The sequence below is a fragment of the Pristis pectinata genome, chromosome 2 (genome assembly GCF_009764475.1).
Source record: "Pristis pectinata isolate sPriPec2 chromosome 2, sPriPec2.1.pri, whole genome shotgun sequence".
NCBI classification, from domain to species: Eukaryota; Metazoa; Chordata; class Chondrichthyes; order Rhinopristiformes; family Pristidae; genus Pristis; species Pristis pectinata.
This window is the reverse complement of record NC_067406.1, coordinates 140,398,452-140,419,788: the sequence shown is the minus strand read 5'-3', so window position 1 is coordinate 140,419,788 and position 21,337 is coordinate 140,398,452. Positions and strand designations below refer to the sequence as shown.

Genomic DNA, 21,337 nt, shown 5'->3' with positions numbered 1-21,337 from the left:
TAACAAGATCGATGAGTTGACAGCGCAAATAGTAACAAACGAGTTTGATCTAATAGCTATTACAGAGACATGGTTGCAGGGTGACCAAGACAGTTAACTCAATATTCCAGGATATTCAATGTTCCAAAAGGATAGGCAAGAAAGGAAAGGAGGTGGGATGGTGGTGTTAATCAGGAAAGGTATCGGCATGGTAATTAGTCATGGAGACACAAGAGTCTGCAGATGCTGGAATCTGGAGCAAGGAACACTCTGCTGGGGGAACTCAGTGGGTCGAGCAGCATCTGTGGGAGGAAAGGAAACGTTGATGCTTCAGGTCGAAACCCTGCATCAGGACTCTTTGCTGGGTACTTAGTCATGATGTAGAAGCAGTGATAGTGATGTGGAATTGGTTGGGGTGGAAATAATGAATAATAGGGGAAATAAGGCATAGGTAGAACTAGTCAATAGGCCTCCAAAGTGATGTTTCTCAGCAGGACAAGGCACAAAATGGGGTATTATCATACGCATGTAGGAAGGGTACTGAAATTTTCATAGGTGATTTTAATTGGGATTGGAATTGGTTTATTATGATCACATGTACCGAGGTACAGTGAAGAACTTGTCTTGCATACCGTTCATACAGACCAACTCAATACACAGTGCACTGAGGGAGAACAAGGTAAAACAATGCAGAATAAAGTGTAACAGCTACAGAGAAAGTGCAGTGCAGGTAGATAATAAGGTCCAAGATCATAACAAAATGGATTGTGAGGTCAAGAGTCCATCTTATCGTACTAGGGGACCATTCAATAGTTTTATAACAGTGGGATAGAAGCTGTCCTTGAGCCTGGTGGTACGTGCTTTCAGGCTTTTGTATCTTCTGCCCAATGGGAGTGGGGAGAAGAGAGAATGTCCGGGGTGGGTGGGGTCTCTGATTATGTTGGCTGCTTTCCTGATGCAGCGAGAAGTGTAGACAGAGTCCATGGAGGGGAGGCTGGTTTCTGTGTTCTATAAAGGAGGTCGAGGAAAATATTAAATCCAAGACCTGAGCATACAATGCAGTTTCTGATTCAGAGTTCCAATCCAAAATGTTGACAATTCCTTTGCCCCCCACGGCACCACCCCCCCCCCCCCCCCCCGCCCACTGATGCTGCTCGACCCACTGAGTTCCTCCAGCAGATTGTTTGTTGCTCCAGATTCCGGCATCTACAGTCTCTTGTGTCTGCAGTTTCTTACATTTGCTTCCTGCCTTGACCCTAACCAATAGGTCTACGACAGAGCTAATCTCACTGAAGACCGTTGACAAGCAAGGTTTAGTCATTGCCCGAGCACAAGGGCTAGTTGGTAGGTTAGGAGATTGGGAATTTTACAGGAACCAACAGCAAGAGAGTAAAAACCTAATAAGAAGGGAGAAAATTGATTATGAGAGAGAACTGGCAAGTAAAATGGAAAATAATAGCAAGAGCTTCTATGGATATGAAAAAGTAACAGGACAGCTAAGGTAAGTGTGGGACCCCTAGACAATGAGACTGGGGAATTAATAATGAGCTGTCAGAGGAAGTAAATTGCTAAATTTGTAAATTAGTTTATTATTGTCATATATACCGAGGCACAGTGAAAAACATGTCTTGTATACTGTTCATACAGATCAATTCATTACACTGTGCATTGAGGTAGTGCAGGGTAAAAGCAATAACAGAATGCAGAATAAAGTGTTACAGTTACAGAGAAAGTGCAGTGCAGGCAGACAATAAGGTGCAAGGCCATAACGAGGTAGATTGTGAGGTCAAGAGTCTACCTAATTGTGCTAAGGAACCGTTCAATAGTCTTATCGCAGTGGGGTAGAAGCTGTCCTTGAGCCTGGTGGTACGTGCTTTCAGGCTTTTGTATCTTCTGCCCGATGGGAAAGGGGAGAAGAGAGAATGTCTGGGATGTGTGGGTCATTGATTATGCTGGCTGCTTTACAGAGGCAGCAAGAAGTATAGACAGAGTGGTTGAGGCAGATACAATAACAACATTTAAAAGACACTTGGGCAGGTACATGGACAGGAAAGGTTTGGAGGATATGGCCAAAACATGGGCAAATGGGACCAGCTTGGATGGCACCTTGGTCACAATGGATAAGTTGGGTGGAAGGGCCTGTTTCATGGTATATTTCTCCATGAGCCTATGACTCAATAACAGGAAACAAAGAAATGCCAGATAAGTTAATCCAATACTTTGTATTAGTGTTTATGGTGAAGGACCACACATCTATCCAATGGGCTTGTTTCAAACAGCTTGTAATAATCCCTATCACAATGGACAAGACACTGGATAAAGGCAGACAAGTCTCCAGAACCCAATGGCCTGCACCTGAGAGATGCAAAGATAATGGAGCCATCGACTGAAGTTTTTCAAAATTCACTGAGTCCCAGAAAGGTGCCAGTGGACTGGAAAGCACAAATGTGATCTTTTGTTTGAGAAGGGAAGGAGACACAAAGTGGAAAACTGTAGGCCTGTTAGCTTCACATCTGTGGTTGGCAAACTGCTGGAGTCTATAATCAAGCAAGAAATAGTCACTTGCAAAAGCTCAATGTAATCAGACCAGGTCAAACATGGTTTTATGAAAAGTAAATCATGTTTGACAAATTTTCTAGGGTTCTTTCTCTGTAACAAGCAGACTTTAGGGTGCTTCTTAAAACCTAAGCCTATCACAGAGCTTTTACTCACCTCCTTAACGGTTCAGTGTCAAATATTGTTTGACAACTTGGGAGCCTTTTCCCACCAATGGTTCTACGTAAGTGCAGGTTGTATTTGTTGACTCCTTCAATACTCTTTATTTGGTAGAATCATGTCTACATCAAATAGCCATCAGTATTGGGTTGGTGTAAGTACTCACCAGAGTGTCTTATAGGGAAGGAACATTTGTTGTCCTCATCTGGTTTGGGCTAGGAGTGCCCCCAGTGCTTAGAATTGGAGACTATCTGTGCTCTGAGATACACCAAAGCAACTTGTACTTCAACACCACCAAGTTCAAGAACAGCTACTTCCACTTGGGCAGGCACGGTAGTGTAGCGGTTAGTGTGACGCTATTACAGCGCCAGCGACCTGGGTTCAATTCCGGCCGTTGTCTGTGAGGAGTTTGTATGTTCTCCCCGTGTCTGCGTGGGTTTCCTCCGGGTGCTCCGGTTTCCTCCCACATTCCAAAAGACGTACAGGTTAGGAAGTTGTGGACATGCTGTGTTGGCGCCGGAAGCGTGGCGACACTTGCGGGCTGCCCCCAGAACAGTCTACGCAAAAAGATGCATTTCACTGTATGTTTCGATGTACATGTGACTAATAAAGATATCATCTTATTTAACCATTCACTTCTTGAACCAACCTGCACAACCTTCATCACTGCCTCTATATACCAACACTATGACCACTTTGCACTACAATGGACTTTGTTTTTTTTGTTCTAATTGTGTTCTTTCTTATATAATTTTGTATAATTTATGTTTATCTTGTGAATGTTATGTCTCTAATGCCATGTGCCTGTGATGCAGTACATACATGTACTGGTGCACATGACAATAAACTCGACTTTGACTTTGAAGTGACTACTAAAGGATTCAACAAGTCCCTCGACCAGCTCTTCAGGACAATGAGGCTGTGGGCAATAACTTCCAACTTTGTCAACGTTGCCAACCTCCTGAAAGTGCACTAACACAAAAGTTAATTTGTTTAGGAATCTGGCCTCTGAAATCGGTACAAAATGCTTGGGGTAGAAATTCCTCTCTGACATAAATGGGTAATGTAGCGTCTGTCAGCTTTTTAGTGCTGCTGCTTTCAGAGACAAATAATTGAGGTAGAATAACTAACAGAACAAATTTTTACTGAAGACAGTAAACTCACAACTAACTGTGGCTGCTACAACAATGTATTAAAGTCATACCACATGATATACTCAGTTCTGAACGATACCTTCACACTGCATATACCACAGGCAATATTGTAGTGTATACTTTAATGAAACTTTAACCTTAGTGAAATCAAATTACAGAAGCAGAATTCAATGTGTATCAACTATTATCACACATTTAGCTCAGGTAACAGTGGATATTTTTCTACCTCACTCATGGGGAGGGAGAAGAGAAAATATTTTTGCCTGTTGCACTCTGATAGTTCAGTCATAGCCTGACATCCTAGAGAGTTTTAAAATGAAAACATTAAAAAAAAAGTGGAGAAATATGTTTTTTTTTCCCCTGCAAAGAAGAACCAACAAGGCCTTTCTGTGTTCTGGGAAAATCAATTACTCAGGGTGGTAGATATTTCTGTCTTTATTCAAGGTCTCTTATCAGGGTAACTAAACAAATTACTTCCATGAATAATTAAATTTGACTCTGACTCTCCAAGGAGTCTATTTTTTTGAAGAAAGTTTGTGTGCCCTCTAATTCAAATATATTAAGGTACAACACCAAGATTGGTTGGCATTACACATGCTGAAAGTGACCACATGACACACTTTGACAGAACAAACCATCTGTTGGAGGAACTCAGCAGGTCAAGCAGCACCTGTGGGGGAAAGGAATTGTTGACGTTTCAGATCGAAACCCCGCCTCAATTCCTTCCCCCCCCCCCCCCCCCCCCCACAGATGCTGCTCGACCCATTGAGTTCCTTCAGCAGATGGTTTGTTGCTCTGGGTTCCAGCATCTGCAGTCTCTTGTGTCTACACTTTAAAAGAGATCACTGAGTGCCAAAATGAACAGACCTGAAGAATGGGGAAGGACAGAAAGATCAACACGGGTTACATAGAGGAGAAGTGTCGTTATCCCCAGGTAATATTCCCAGGTAATATGCCCAGGTAATATTCATACCTCTGTTAACATCATCTAAATCTCAAAGCTATTTGTGGGATATTGCTGTGCACAAAATTGCAGCTGTGTTTGCCTGATTGCAGTGACTACATCCTAATAGCACTTCACTGGACACAAAACTCCAAGAAGTGACCTGAAAGACACGATTGGAATCCACATCTTTTTTCGTTTTGTTTCGCTGCTGGTTTCATGAAACACTGTAGGAGAAAATCATGAATCATTTTCACTGCTTAATGCGTGTGATCTATCATTATTGGAAAGGTCCAACAAATTAGCCAACTGATCTCATGCATCAGGTTAAACAGAGATAAAACACAGCTTAAAAAACAAAGCCACCAATTTTCGGCACTTGCATTTCACAAAGAGGCTGACATTCTGTGGCACATCAGCGATCAGTTGAGTTAATTACATAACTAATAATGGACATGAATGAACAACAGCCTCCATCATCTCACTGAGTATTTTCATAATTAAATTAATTTTTATTGCTTAACAGACATGTTAGTCATACACCTGAAAGGCTCAGGTAAAAAGAGAGAGAAAGAGAGGGAGGACAGGAGATTTGAGGAACTTCAAAGAACTGGGCTCGGAAGGAAATAGAAAGATTATTCACATTAGGCGTGAATCTGAACCTAACATTTTTGTAATTTAGGCAGCCTCTCAGGGTTGGAATTACTTGTTTCCACTCAAATTCTCTGAGCTGTGAGGTGTCAGATCAGACTGATGTATAATGCACAGGTTCTATCACAGGTGGGGCAGGATGTGCGTCCAAGTTCAAGTTCAAATTTACTGTCATAGACATACATATCCAGGATATAAATGCCACGAAAATCAGCTTTTTGCAGCAGCAGCACAGTACATTACAAGGTGAGGGCAAACATGTTAACATAAGCTTAAATTGGTGAAGAAGCCGTATTGGTAAAGAAGGTGTATGGAATGCTTGCCTTTATTAGTTGAGGCATTGAGTTCAAGAGTCAGAAAGTTATGTTGCAGCTTTATAAGACTCTGGTTAGGCTGCATCTGGAGTATCACATTCAATCCTGGTCGCCCCATTGTCGGAAGGATGTGGAGCTTTGGAGAGGGTGCAGAAGAGGTTTACCAGGAATGCTTACTGGATTAGAGGGCAGGTGTTATAAGGTGTTTTCTCTGGAGCGGCAGAGGCTGAGGGGAGACCTGATAGAAGTCTATCGAATTATGAGAGGCATAGAGTAGACAGCCGATATCTTTTTCCCAGGGTCATATTGTCTAATACTGGATGGCATGCATTTAAGGTGAGGGAGGTAAGTTTGAAGGAGATGTGCGGGGCAAGTTTTTTATACAGAGAATGGTGGGTGCCTGGAATGCACTGCCAGGGGTGGTGGTGGAGGCAAACACGACAGAGGTGTATAAGAGGCTCTTAGATAGGCACATGAATGTGCAGAGAATGGAGGGTTATGGGCATTGTGTAGGCAGAAGGGATTAGTTTAGTTAGGCATTTAATTACCATTAGTTCGGCACAACATCATGGGCCAAAGGGCCTGTTCCTGTGCTGTACTGTTCTTTGTTCTGTTGAAATGACAGTGCCTTCGACAGTAGAGCACTCCCTCAGTATCGTGCTGGTGCATCACTCAAGACTCTGGAGTAAAGCGTGAATACAGTGCTACAAAAAAAGATAAACAAAAACAAGGTTCCTGCTGGGGCATCTTACTTTGTGAAGATTTGTTCACTTTCTTTTGTACTCACATCGTTTCCTCAGGCCCCACAACAGCTTCACCTCTGGGAGAACGAGAATATGATCGAATTCCCAGACCTTGACTGAAACCTTCGTCAAGCCAGGAATGTCTCCCCCTTAAGGACACACTTGGAATCTGCTCAATGGTTCTCCCCTGCAATGTGTCCTGTGGTGTGGGAGATTCCTGCACACTCTTTGCCAATCGGCAGAGCAGTCACTGGCCACCACAGAACCATGCCAACATCACCAACAAGGAGAAGGATTTATACTGTGCCTTTAACACTGCAAGCGCTTCACAGGAGCATTCATCAAAGTATGACACTAAGCATATGAGGGAATTAAAATAGCGGAGAATTATACAATAAAAATGGATTTAATTAAGAAAGTACTTGGTGAGACATTGGAGACAGTCTTCAAACAATTCCTTCATTAGTCGTATAATTAACTAAATGTTGTAGATTTATAAGAATGTATTTAAGGAGCATAGAGAAAGATGGTGAGGCGGAGAGGTTTAAAGAGAAAATTCTGGAGCATAGTGTCTTGGCAGCTGAAGTCAATGACTGTCGGTATTGGAGTGATTAAAATCAAGGAGGCAGGAGGTTGGAATTAAAGGAGTATAAAGAACTCAGAGGGTTCTGGGGCTGGAAGAGGCAACACTGCACTCTCTCTGTAACTGTAACACTACATTTTGCATGCTGTTATTGCTTTTCCCTTTGTACTGCCTCGATGTACGGATGTTTGGAATGATCTGTATTCACGGCATGCAAAACAAAGTTTTTCTCTGTATCTCGGTAGTTGTGACAATAATAAACCAATTACCAATTACGGTTAGAGAGGAACAAGACCAAGAAGGATCAGAGAACAAGAATGAACATAACATAGCACATAGAACATAGAACATTACAGCACAGTACAGGCCCTTCAGCCCACGATGTTGTGCTGACATTTTATCCTGCTCTAATATCTATCTAACCCTTCCCTCCCACATAGCCATCCATTCCTCCATCATTCATGTGTCGATCTAACAGTCTTAAATGTCCCCAATGTATCTGCCCCCACAACCTCTGCCGGCAGTGCGTTCCATGCACCCACCACTCTCTGTGTAAAAAACTTACCCCTGACATCCCCTTTATACCTTCCTCCAATCACCTTAAAATTATGCCCCCTCATGTGAGCCATTTTTGCCCTGGGAAAAAGTCTCTGACTGTCCACTCGATCTATGCCTCTTATCATCTTGTACACCTCTATCAAGTCACCTCTCATCCTCCTTCTCTCCACTCATAAGACATGCTCTCCAATCCAGGCAGCATCCTGGTAAATCTCCTCTGCACCCTCTCTAAAGCTTCCACATCCCTCCTATAATGAGGTGACCAGAACTGAACACAATACTCCAAGTGTGGTCTAACCAGGGTTTTATAGATCTGCTACACCACCTTGCAGCTCTGGAACTCAATAACTCAATCACCCAACTAATGAAGGCCAACACACCATACACCTTCTTAACGACCCTATCGACCTGCAGGACCTGCCTCTTGAGAGATCTATGGACATGGACCCCAAGATCCCTCTGCTCCTCCACAACTGATAAGAGTCCTGCCAGTAACCTTGTATTCTGCCTTCAAATTCGATCTTCCAAAGTGTACCACTTCACACTTCTCTGGAAGTGTGAGAATTTTAAAGTTCTAGCTGAGCTGGACTAAAAGTCAGTGGAGGTCAGCTGTACAGGGGTCACTGATTAGACACTGAAGTTGTACGAAACCCAGGCAGGAGCTGCTGCATTACCAGAAACAAAAGAAACAGGCACCAGCCATTCTGTCCCTTGAACCCTGCTCTACTGTTCAACATGCTCAAGACTGATCTTCTACCTCACTGCAATTTCCCTTCCCTAATCCCATCCCTTGATCCCTCTGATATTTGTAATATGTTGATCTCTGATGGGAATGCGATCAATGATTGAATCTCCGCAGCCCTCCCAGGTCGAGATTTCCAAAGATTCACCACCCTCTTGAGTGAAGAAAGTTCTCCACATCTCAGTCCTAACTGGCCTGCCCCTCCCGTGTCACTAGTTTTAGACAAGTTAGCCAGTGGGAAACATCCTCCCCATATCGACCTTGCCGCGTCCATTGTGTATGTCCCATTGAGGCTACCCCTCTAAACTCCAGAGAATAGCCAACTCAATCACCATTCAGATGCTGGCCGGTGTGGTGAAGGCTTGAACTCACAGCGTGTCCATCCTGGGAAACAAGTAACAAACCACGAGAACTAAAGACACAATCTTTAACCAAACAAGGGTAAAATATCTGCAGTGGGAAACAAATGATAGGACTGCATCTTAATGCTGCTAAAAAGATGTTGTGCCATCTACCTTTGAGATGTGGCTCTCCAATCCTCTTTAATGAACTGTTGGTGTGAGCTATCCAACCTGATCACTTCACACCCACAGAGGGATAAAAAGAGCTGAAAGGCTTTCTTCCTTCCCTTGCATTCTGCAGGGAAAAGTCACAAGGAAGTCAAGTCAGCAATGACAGTCGGCTCCTTTGGAATGTTTCCAAATCAGCTGGCCATGAAGAGGGAGGGGGAGAGGAGTCACAATACAACAGTTAGCACTAGCATTACGGATCATGTTGTAGGGCAATTATATTTAAGACATACTGATTTCCAAAGGGCAGGTGGAGATGGATGAACGGATACTAAATATTGATGATGGAGTTCATGGGTGTGGGGTGAGGGGGGTTAAGACTGGATTTTAACCCTTCCATCCAGAGTGGAAGCCAGACAGCTTCTCCTCATAAGAACATGAGAAATAGGAGCAGGAGGAGGCCATCTGGCCCATCGAGCCTGCTCCACCATTCAATAAGATCATGGCTGATCTGGCTGTGGACTCAAGATCCACCTACCTGCCTTTTCCCCCAACCCTTAATTCCCCCACTATGCAAAAATCTATCTAACTGTGTCTTAAATATATTTAATGAGGCAGCCTCTACTGCTTCCCTGGGCAGAGAATTCCACAGATTCTCTACTGTCTGGGAAAAGCAGTTCCTCCTCATCTCCATCCTAAATCTACTCCCCCGAATCTTGCGGCTATGTCCCCCAGTTCTAGTCTCACCTACCAGTGGAAACAACCTTCCTGCCTCTATCTTATCTCTCCCTTTCATAACTTTATATGGGTCTATAAGATCCCCTCTCATCCTGCTGGAACGATGCCAAGATCACGATGGTTAACCTGAGCAGGTGCTCAACGTGTAATAATGAGGTCACTCGCAGCCCAACAGAACAGTAACCCAGTCCAAGCCAAGAGATCATCCCAATTTCCTTGTCAGTCCAAGAGTTCCCTTAACATGCCCTCCCAAAACCTGTCCCTCACCACCCTCTGCATCAACCTGTACATCTAAGCAGTCATCCTGCATATTATAATGTGGCCCCAGCCGAGGATCAGCCTCACACATTCTCAATTGGACACTCCAGTTTCTCACTGATGGTTAATAATGATCATTATTAATAATAATAATTATGACTCTATGTTTGACAAATCTGGAGAATTTGAAGTGGTTTTTCTCTAAACCAACAACCATCTGAAGGATTTATATCACACTGAGGTGGTTGAGAAGTACCAACATGCTTCAGGGAAGAGTTCTCAAATAAAATTTGTCTCCAAGCAGCACTGTGTGAACAATTGCTCCAAATAAACCCAAGACCCGTACATGGACCAAGACAGATACATGGAGAGGAAAGGTTCAGAGAGATATGGGCCAGACGCAGGACAATGGGACTAGCTTGGGAGGCACCATGGTCGGCATGGATGAGTTGGGCTGAAGGGCCTGTTTCCGTGCTGTATAACTCTGTGATTCTATGACCTCAAACCAGGCCACAAGCTTCTGGTCTACCAGACATTAGTAACTGTTATACTTCAGAGACATGGATTACCTACAGTAGACATTGCAACACACTGGAGAGATTTCACCAACATTGCTTACACTAACTCCTCCTAGTCCATTGGCAATGAAAGTGAACCAACATCAGCGCCCTCTCCCAGCTAACATCTCCGACACTGAGGGTTGGGTTATGCTCAAGTTTTGGTATCTGAAGCATATTGTCCACATGCCTAGCATCAGCCTCCCAGAACAAGCAGTTTAATCTGATCTCCATCACAGCCAGACATTTCCTTGAGGACAGAGATGATGTTTCAAGGATATTCTCAAAGTCTCCCTGAAACGCGTAACATCCTCACTGACTCATGAAAATTCCTGGCCCCAAAACCATGCAGACAGGAAGGGTCTGGACACTGAGCTTTAACGATGGAAGCATACAGAGCCCAAGCAGTAATAGTGGAAGGTATTAATATTGGTTTATTATTGTCACTTGCACCGAGGTACAGTGAAAAACTTGTCTTGCCTACCATTCATACAGATGAATTCATTACACAGTGCATACATTGAGTTAGTACAGAGTGCATTGAGGCAGTACAGGTAAAAACAATAACAGCACAGAATAAAGTGTCACAGCTACAGAGAAAGTGCAGTGCAATAAGGTCAAGGTCACAACAAGGTAGATCATGAGGTCATAGTCCATCTCATTGTACAAGGGAACCGTTCAATAGTCTTATCACAGTGGGGTAGAAGCTGTCCTTGAGTCTGGTGGTACGTGCCCTCAGGCTCCTGTGTCTTCTGCCTAATGGGAGAGGGGAGAAGAGAGAATGACCCGGGTGGGTGGGGTCTTTGATTATGCTGGCTGCTTCACCAAGGCAGCGAGAGGTAAAGACAGAGTCCAAGGAGGGGAGGCTGGTTTCCGTGTGCCAAGCCGTGATGCATCCAGATAGGATGCTTTCTATGGTGCATCAATAAAAGTTGGTGTGTGTTAAAGGGGACATACTGAATTTCTTTAGCCTTCTGAGGAAGTAGAGGTGCTGGTGAGCTTTCTTGGTCGTGGCATCTACATGATTTGACCAGGACAGGCCGTTGGTGATGAGGTAATTTTACATTTTCTATTCCCAAGTTTTATCTCTGAGTTTAAAATCCTCAACCACTGCACCACCTCCATGAAGATCGACAGTGTCCTGTCCCTTTCACTATTCTGAGACGAGAGGCATCTACAGATTGCATGTTAAACAACACAAGCAGCTTCTTACCTTATACTATGATGCTTATACCAACATAAAAGAAGGCCATTCAAACTACTGGCTTCTTGCCAGCTCCCAGCAGAACATCCCGTGAATTCCATTCCCCATCTCCTTATTTCCCTGTATTCCTACAACTTATCCTCCCTCACGCATGCCCATCAACTCCACTTTGATTCTTTTTGTTATTAACCTACACTAAGGGTAATTTACAGCAGCCATTTAACCTACCAGCACACCTTTGGGACATTGGAGGAAAGAAACACACACAGTTACAGTAAATACAGTCAGTAGGCACAGCTTAAACGCTATCTATAAAATCACCGATGACAGAAAATCTGTCATTGGCAGAATCTCAGATGGTGATGAGGGGGTGTCCAGGAGTGAGGTAGATCAGCTGGTTGAGTGGTGTCACAACAACAACCTTGCACTCAATGTCAGCAAGACCAGGGAACTGATTGTGGACTTCAGGAAGAGGTGGTCAGGAGAACACACACCAGTCATTGAGGGGTCAGCGATGGAAAGGGTGAGCAGCTTCAAATTCCTAGGTGTCAATATCTCAGAGGATCTATCTTGGGTCCAACACATCGATGCAATCACGAAGAAGGCACGCCAGTGGCTCTACTTCATTAGGAGTTTGAGGAGATTTGGGATGTCACTAAAGATTCATTCAAATTTCTGCAGATGTACAGATTCATTCTGACTGGTTGCATCACAGCCTGGTATGGAGACTCCAACGCACAAGATTGAAAGAGGCTGCAGAGGGTTGTAGACTCAATCAGCTCCATCAGGGGAACAACCCTCCCCACCACTGAGGACATCTTCAAGAGGCGGTGCCTCAAGAAGGCGGCATCCATCTTTAGGGACCCTCACCATCCGGGACATGTCCTCTTCTCGTAACTACCATCGGGCAGGAGGTATAGGAGCCAACGTTTCAGGAACAGCTTCTTCCCCTCCACCATCAGTTTTCAACGGTCCAAGAACCCATGAACACTACCTCATTATTCCTCTTTTGCACTATTTATTTATTTTTGTAACTTATAGTAATTTTTATGGCTTTATGTCTTGCACTGTACTGCTGCCGCAAAACACCAAATTTCACAACATGTGTCAGTGATAACAAACCTGATTCTGATTCTGAGAATGTGTGAAATCTACACAGACAGCACTGGAGGTGCAATTGAACATGCGTTCCTGGACTTGTAAGGCAAGGATTAACCGCTGCCCCACTGTGCCCTCCTGCAATAATTGCAAAAACAGAACATATAAATGCTGACACTAGTGGGACATGCCCAATAATGAGCGTTGGTTAGTGGAGAGGAACGGCCAGCACTGAACACACTGAACATCTAGGAAGTGCTGCCTCTGAGAGGAGGGAAGATCACCACCTCATCACGAAAACCTCCCCTCCATGGATTCTGTCTACACTTCTCTCTGCCTCAGAAAAGCAGTCAACAAAGACCCCACCCACCCCAGACATTCTCCCTTCACACCCTCCCCTCGGGCAGAAGATACAAAAGCTTGTGAACACGTACCACCAGGCTCAAGGACAGCTTCTATCCCGCTGTTATTGAACAAGAAAATGGACTCTTGACCTCACAATCTACCACCTCGTGGCCTTGCACCTTATTGTCTGCCTGCACTATATTTTCTCTGTAACTGTAACACTTTATTCTGCATTCTGTTATTGTTTTCCCTTGTACTACCTCAATGCACTGATGTGATGAAATGATCTGTATGGATGGCATGCAAAACCAAGCCTTTCTCTGTATCTCGGTACATGAGACAATAATAAGGTGATAAGACCATAAGATATAGGAGCAGAATTAGGCCATTCGGCCCATCGAGACTGCTGTGCCATTCAATCGTAGCTGAATTTTTTTGAACCCCATTTTCCCACCTCCCCATAACTCTTAACCCCTTTACCAATAAACCAATACCAGTTCCAATTCATCAATACAGGTTGTATGGGGAGCAGAGGCAGGGCAGAAGAGAGAGGCGTGAGCAACGGGCTCAGTTGGCGGACATCATCCCAAAGGATCTCATGTCAGTGGGTCAGGACAGAACCTTCTGACAGTCTGTGACAAGACACGTGTACTGCAGCTTTCAGCATGATCAACAAAACCATTTCTGGGCTGTGCATCAGTCATTAGTGAGGGCAGGAGGGAGATGCAGCAAGTAGTGCAGCCGTCTCACGACTCCAGCAGCCCGGGTTCGATCCTGCCTTCGAGTGCTGTCTGTGTGCAGTTTGCAGGTCCTTCCTGCGTGGGCTTCCTCTGAGTGGTCCAGTTTCCTCCCACGTCCCAAAGAGAGGGTGAATTGGCTGCTCTACATTACCCCTAGTGTAGGTGAGCTGGTAAAAGAATCAAAGAGGAGTTCATGGGCAGTTGAGGGAGAATAGGTTACAGGGAAGTAAGAGCGGAAGTACGACTGATGGGAGCTATTTGTAGTCCTGATGGGATCAATGGCCTCCTTCTGTACTGTAATAATAGCATTGCAGACTTCCATCCCCCACATTATGGCCAGATGGATAAAATACATCAAGGTTTGGAGTCACTTGCATAGCCACAGGTGAGATTTGCCCAACGTTCATCAATATTTAAGCAACAGACCACTAAGATGGTATCAGTATTTGCTTAGATCAGAAATGTTCTAAGTTATCATGACCTATAATCTGATGTTGTTGCATTCTGATATCAGGTTATGTTCGGGTACTGATGATCTCCTCTCTACACCCTCAGTCCTGATGTAGGGTCTCGACCCGAAACGTTGACCATCCCTCTGCCTCTATAGGTGCTGCCTGACCTACTGAGTTCCTCCGGCAGTTTACTTCTTTGCTATGTTAAGGATTATTCTTTAAGCATTCACCAGTGCTTGATATTGCCAACTCCGTGCCTTTAAAAATAGTCAAAGTCTGATGCCAATGTGCATCCAGTCGATGTTTGAGGTAACACAGAAAACTAACAGCAACAGTAATATTCTCCTCCAAGACTCATGATCACAGACTCACAGTCGCCTCGGAGTTTTCCTGACAGCCTGTTCAGAGTTTCAAGCAGTCAGTGAGAAAGCAACCATAATCATATCTGGATCAAATGAATGTCAGTATGGATGCAAGTGAAGTATCCAATAATGGTCCCAGGCACGGGTTGTCAAATTTCAATTTTGATGGAAAAGTGAAAGGAATTTCGGAATGCAATCTCCAAAATGCCCGTAAACCTATGTAATATAAAAGGAAATTTGACTGATTTAGTAACTACAAAACAGACATAGTCTATAGTGTGTGATCCACAGCCTCTGCTCTGTAACTGGGAGCTGTGAGATGATCAAAGCACAAGGCTATCAGCTTCTGTTTTATATCTTGCGTTCTGCAGCAGACTGCTCAATTATACACAGTAGGCCTAAGCTCATTAGTAACCTCAAGATTATCAATATTATGAATAGCTTCTTGAAAACACATTGAACTATGTAGGGGGCTGCTTTAAACAGAGGATGGTGTATTAAATGACAGAGGTTTTCCATTACTTTTTAAAATCAAAATATTTAGCTTGCTCTGCACACACAGTAGGCATTAGTCATAGCAGTCTAGGCAGTGCTTAACAATGAGGTTCTGCTCTACCTTTACTGGATGTTTCTGTGTTATCTTTTCTCATCAGGGTACTTTTTGGATCCAGCAACTTTTCAAAAACATCTATTACACTGCTTGCATTGGTAGATTCACACCAGAGTAAATCTGGCAGAGACTAAGTGCTGGAGTTAATCCAACAATTTAAAATCCTCCCCCAGCCACTGACTCCCTCACTCCCCAGAAAAACGACAGAGCTTTTTAAGGTAATTCATGAAAATACCAGAGAGGGGATGTCAAAGTTGAAGTCAAAGTCAAATTTGAGTTATTGTCATATGCACAAGTACATGTGTGCACAGGTGCAATGATAAACTTACTTGAAGCAGCATCACAGGGATATAGCACCATTTAAGCAACATTCACAAGTAAAACATAAATTAAACATAAATTATCCACAATTTTACAAGAAAGGACACAATTAGAATAAAAAAAAGTCCATTTTAGTGCAGAGTGATCAAAGTGGTCATAGTGTTGCTAAACTGTAGTGATTAGGGTTGTGCCGGTTGGTTCAGAACTGAATGGTTGAAGGGAAGTAGCTGCTCTTGAACCTGGTGATGTGGGACTTCAGGCTTCTGTACCTCCTGCCCGATGGCAGCTGCAAGAAGATGGCATGGCCTGGATGGTGGAGATCTTTGATGATGGACATTGCCTTCTTGAGGCCACACCTCCTGTAGATACTACCGATGGTGGGGTGGGATGTGCCCGCAATGCATTGGGCAGAGTCCACTACTCTCTGCAGATCCTTACATCACGTGCAGGTGTTTACTTTCTGCAGTACATTGTTGTGGTTTGGAAAGCATTGAATGAGAGGGTGCTCAGAGCAGATTCAATAACAACTTCCCAAGGGCTGTACACTGAGAGCAGGGAAGGTAAGCTGTGCTTCAAGGATACATTGAAAATTCTTAGTTTTCACTCTTTCTCCCTTTGATCCCAAAAATCAGGTCTGTAGGGAAATGGAGATGGGAGAACCATGCAATGAATGGAGAACATCAGAAAATGGGGAGAGCAACCATATGGAGGGCTGAGCTAGCCATGTCTCTCAACGCCAATCGTTCATCAATAAGAATATAATGTAGTGATCTTCATTTAGAGCCATCAAGTCACACAGCACAAAAATCGGCCCTTTGGATCAACTGGTCCATGTCGACCAAGATTCCCATCTAAGCCAGTCCCATTTGCCCATGTTTGGCCCATATCCCTCTAAACCTTTCCTATCCATGCACCTGTCCACTTGTTGCCAGACTGGAGATTTAAGAAGGTGGGATAGTCCGCTTCTGAGATATAAAGGCAATACTGTGTTCAAAACCCAGCAGAAACTAGGATAATTTGTAGCCTTTTTGGACACATTCTGACTCATTCCCTTCTGTGTTTGAAGCTGGGATGCCACCCATAACCATGACTTGGTGCTCTTAAAAAGGTTGTTTATTCTATTCCATGCACTTTTTCATCATTGGTGAATGGCTTTCTTGATACTTGCCATTGCATAGTATTCAACACAATATCATCTGTTACCAAAATCGGTCATTAGAGTGGAGCGACTCTTGTTATGTTGTAAACAGGGATATCCATTCACATGAACAGTAGGGTTCCATAATGAAATGAAATATCATTGAATATATTTTCTATTTTAGTCCTGATTACTGAATAATATTTTAACATCAACTTGGAGAATCAGAACATTCATTATTACCTAAAGTTTAATCCCAGCTGCACATTGGAAAGAAAATTTGTTAATTGAAACTTTAAAATTAATTAAGCACCACTAAAACATGTAACTTTGAGAATATAACTGAACGTTCACATATGAAAAATGGTGTTTTATTTGTGAATAATGCACTGTTAAAGCTTCAAATCTATGTTCATCAGCATGTTTCCTTTCTGCACATTGAGCTGAGATGCACTCCTTCTAGTTTGTGTTATCCATCTCTGAACAAATCTCTGCTGCTCACACATTACATCAGTACAGATTCCGCACCTGTGACCCATGACTTAATTCAGGATCATCCAAGCCCAATATCAACCTAGTTGGTTCTTCCCTCAATGCCCCATCATGATATTGAAGTAAGAAAGGTTTGCATTTATAAAAGCAATCTCTCAAAGTGTTCCACCACGAATGAAGAAATTATGAAATACAATCACTTTTATAAGGTAGGAAACACAGCAGCCAAGTTACACAAAGTGAGCTTCCACACACAGCAATGTGCTAATGACTAGATCATCTGTTCAGTAATGTTGAGCTTGAGATAAATATTGCCCAGGATATCAGGAATGAGGCCTTGGTTTACTTCATAATTTTTCTGTAGGAACCTTTACACCTCATCCAAAAGATGGCACTTCTATCAGTGCTGGACTTTGTCAATACTGCGCTGGAGTGTGAGCTGGAGCTTTTGTGGTAAGATCTCTGAAGAGGGACTCATAACCTTAGTTCAGAGATCAGAAAGCCATCAACTATTTCAAAGAACCAGAATCAGATTTATTATCACTGACTTATATGACATGAAATTTGTTATTTTATGGCAGCAGTACAGTGCAAAGGCATAAAATTACTGTAAGTTACAAAACTAAATAGTGCAAACAAAAAGGATAATGAGGTAGTGTTCATGGGTTCATAGACCATTCAGAAATCTGACGGTGGAGGGGAAGAAGCTGTGCCTGGATTGTTGAGTGTGGGTCTTCAGACTCCTGTACCTCCTCCTTGATAGTAGTAACGAGAAGAGGGCGTGTCCCAGATGGTGAGGGTCCTTAGCGATGAATACTGCCTTTTGAGGCACCACCTCTTGAAGATGTCCTGGATGGTGGGGAGGGGAGTGCCCGTGATGGAGCTGGCTGAGTCTACAACCCTCTGCAGCCTCTTGCGATCCTGTGCATTGGAGCCTCCAGACCAGGCTGTGATGCAACCAGTCAGCGTAACCAAAGTCAATGTGTGCTCCCAAGAAAGACTCACAGGACGTCCACAAAGACCTTGGATCTACAAAGCTTTCTGGGGTCTTTGGACAACCCATCACACATTACAGTGCATTTGAAATGCAGTTACAGATGCAATGTAGGTAAATCTTTGACATTCTTTCAGAGGATCTGAAATAAAACAGAAAAAGCTGGAAACGCTCAGCAGGCCAGGCAGTGTCCACGGGAAGAGAAACAGAGTCAATATTCCAGGTTCACTTGAAAGATTGATTCTCTAAAGAAGTGCCCCCTCAGAAAAATACACAAACCCATCAAAAGATGTGGTTTTCACTCAAAAGGGTCTTGACAAAATGTTTGAAAGGAAAAGAAGACATGCCTCAATTCTCATTGTGTTGATGTTATGCATATGGGACACAATCCTCTCCAAAAGGAAAACATTTGATCTTTCATCCAGTCTGATGGAGGGTCTCTTGTCCTGAAACATTAACTCTGTTTCTCTTCCCACAGATGCAGCCTGACCTGCTGAGTATTTACATCATTTTCTGACTTTGTTTTAGATTTCCAGCATCTGCAGTTTTTTTTTGATTTTCGAAAACATTTGACCGTTGTCTTAACAAGTGCAACTCAGATCAGTGGTTCCTACTCTTACCCTGAATCTGAAACTTGCAGGTTCAATTCCCACTCCAGGTGCTTGAGCATCAGAATCAGATTTATTATCACTTATATGTTGTGAAATTTGTTGTTTTGCAGCAGCAGTACTGTAGAAAGAGAAAAAATTATGATAAATTATCAAATAGGTAAACAGTGCAAAGAAAGGAATAACGTTGTTAAGGAATAACGTTGTTAAGATTTCTTTATTAGTCACATGTACATTGAAACAAACAGTGAAATGCATCTTTGCGTTGAGTGTGCTAGGGACAGCCCACGAGTGTCACCACGCTTCTGGCACCAACACAGCACGCCCACAACTTCCTAACCCGTATGTCTTTGGAATGTGGAAGGAAACCAGAGCACCCGGAGGAAACCCACGCAGACACGGGGAGAACGAACAAACTCCTTACAGACAGCAGCCGGAATTCAACCTGGGTCAATAGCGTTACGCTAACCGCTACACAACTGTTCATGGGTTCATGGACCGTTCAGAAACCTGATGGTGGAGGGGAAGAAGCTGTTCTTAAATCATTGGGTGTGGGTCTTGTATCTCCTCCCTGATAATCTGAACAAGAAAAGGGCATGTCCCGGATGGTAAGAGTCCTTAGTGATGGCTGCCACCTTCTTGAGGCACCGCCTCTTGAAGATGTCCTCGATGGTGGGGAGGGTTGTGCATGGACATCTTGCCTGAGAGCCTGCTCCACCATTGGATGTGCTGACTTTTGGATGGAATTTTAAAGTTGAGGTCCTGTCTGCTCTTGCTGGCAGCTGTGACAGATTCTATCGCATGGTGTCTCGAACAGAAGAGTTCTCCCCAGTGCCCAGACCCATACTCACCTCAATCTCACTGCAAACAGATCATGTAACTACAATCACACAGTGGGAACTTGATCTGTACAGTTCTCCTGCAGCAGTTTCAACATTACAGCATTGACCACACAGTAAAAGTGCTTCATTTGAATACTGTGAACAAGTTTGGTGTCCTTGCCCAAAAAATGACATAACTGTGATAGCTGGAGTGCAGCAAAGAACGCCCAGGCTTACTCCTGGGATGGTGGGGGCTAGCCATATGAGGAGACATTGAGTAGAGTCGTAGCGTAATACAGCACAGAAACAGGCCCTTCGGCCCAAGTCATCCATGCCGACCAAGTTATCGATCTAAGCTAGCCCCACTTACCTGCACTTGGCCCATATCATAGAACATAGCACAGTACAGTACAATACAGGTCCTTGAGCCCACAATGTTGTGCTGACCTTTAAACCTCACCTAAGACTATCGAACCCCTTCCTCCCACATATCCCTCTATTTTAAATTCCTCCATATGCTTATCTAGTAATCTCTTGAATTTGACCAATGTACCTGCCTCCACCACCACCCCAGGCAGCGCATTCCATGCCCCAACCACTCTCTGGGTAAAAAACCTTCCTCTGATATCTCCCTTGAACTTCCCACCCATTACTTTAAAGCCATGCCCTCTTGTATTGAGCATTGGTGCCCTGGGAAAGAGGCGCTGGCTGTCCACTCTATCTATTCCTCTCAATATTTTGTGCACCTCTATCATGTTTCCTCTCATCCTCCTTCTCTCCAAAGAGTAAAGCCTGAGCTCCCTTAGTCTCTCCTCATAATCCATGCTCTCTAAACCAGGCAGCATCCTGGTAAATCTCCTCTGCACCCTTTCCAACACTTCCACATCCTTGCTATATCCCTCTAATCCTTTCTGCTCCATAGGAGTAGGTTGGATCTCGATGTGCAAGAGTTTAGAAGAAAGAGAAGTCATTTTATTGAAACATACCAAATTCTTCCGGAGCTCCACAGGGTAGATATGGGGAGAATGCATTGCTTGGATGAGGACCCAAGAACCAGGGGTCGCAGTCTCAAACTAGGACTGAACTGAGGAGAAATTTCGACCCCATTGGCCTGTGGCAGCTCAGTCACTGAGTTCAGTCAAAAACAAGTTCAATATTATTTTTAATATTAAAAGCTTTGGAGAGGGTGCAGAAGAGGTTCACCAGGATGCTGCCTGGATTAGAGGGCATGTGCTATAAGGAGAGGTTAGACAAACTTGGGTTGTTTTCTCCTGAGTGGCGGAGGCTGAGGGGAGACCTGATAGAAATTTATAAAATTATAAGAGGCATAGACAGAGTATCCTTTTGCCAGGGTTGAAAAGTCTAAAACTAGAGGGCATGCATTTAATGTGGGGGGGGGGGGGTAAGTTCAAAGGAGATGTGCGGGACAAATTTTTTTACACAGAGAGTGGTGGGTGCCTGGAATGTGCTGCCAGGGGTGAGGGTGGAGCCAGATACAATAGAGGTGTTTAAGAGGCTCTTAGATAGGCACATGAAGGTGCAGAGAGTGGAGGGATATGGACATTGTGTAGGCCAGAAAGGATCAGCTTAGTTCGGCATTTAATTACTAATTGAATTAGTTCAGCACAATGTAGTGGGCCGAAGGGCCTGTTCCTGTGCTGTACTGTTCTATAACCAAGGGGTAGGAAGACAAGGCAGGAAAGTGATG

The 21,337-nt window shown here is 43.8% G+C and overlaps 1 long non-coding RNA gene across 1 annotated transcript in view; it reads right to left on the bottom strand.

Annotated features, from left to right (window-relative positions):
* The window catches only part of LOC127567557 (uncharacterized), a 44,230-nt gene extending 25,349 nt beyond the window's left edge, over positions 1–18,881 (bottom strand). Inside the window, exon 1 of the long non-coding RNA XR_007955909.1 lies at positions 18,821–18,881. This is a non-coding gene — a long non-coding RNA (uncharacterized LOC127567557). The remainder of the gene's footprint in view (positions 1–18,820) is intronic.
* Between the last annotated feature and the right edge of the window lie 2,456 nt (positions 18,882–21,337).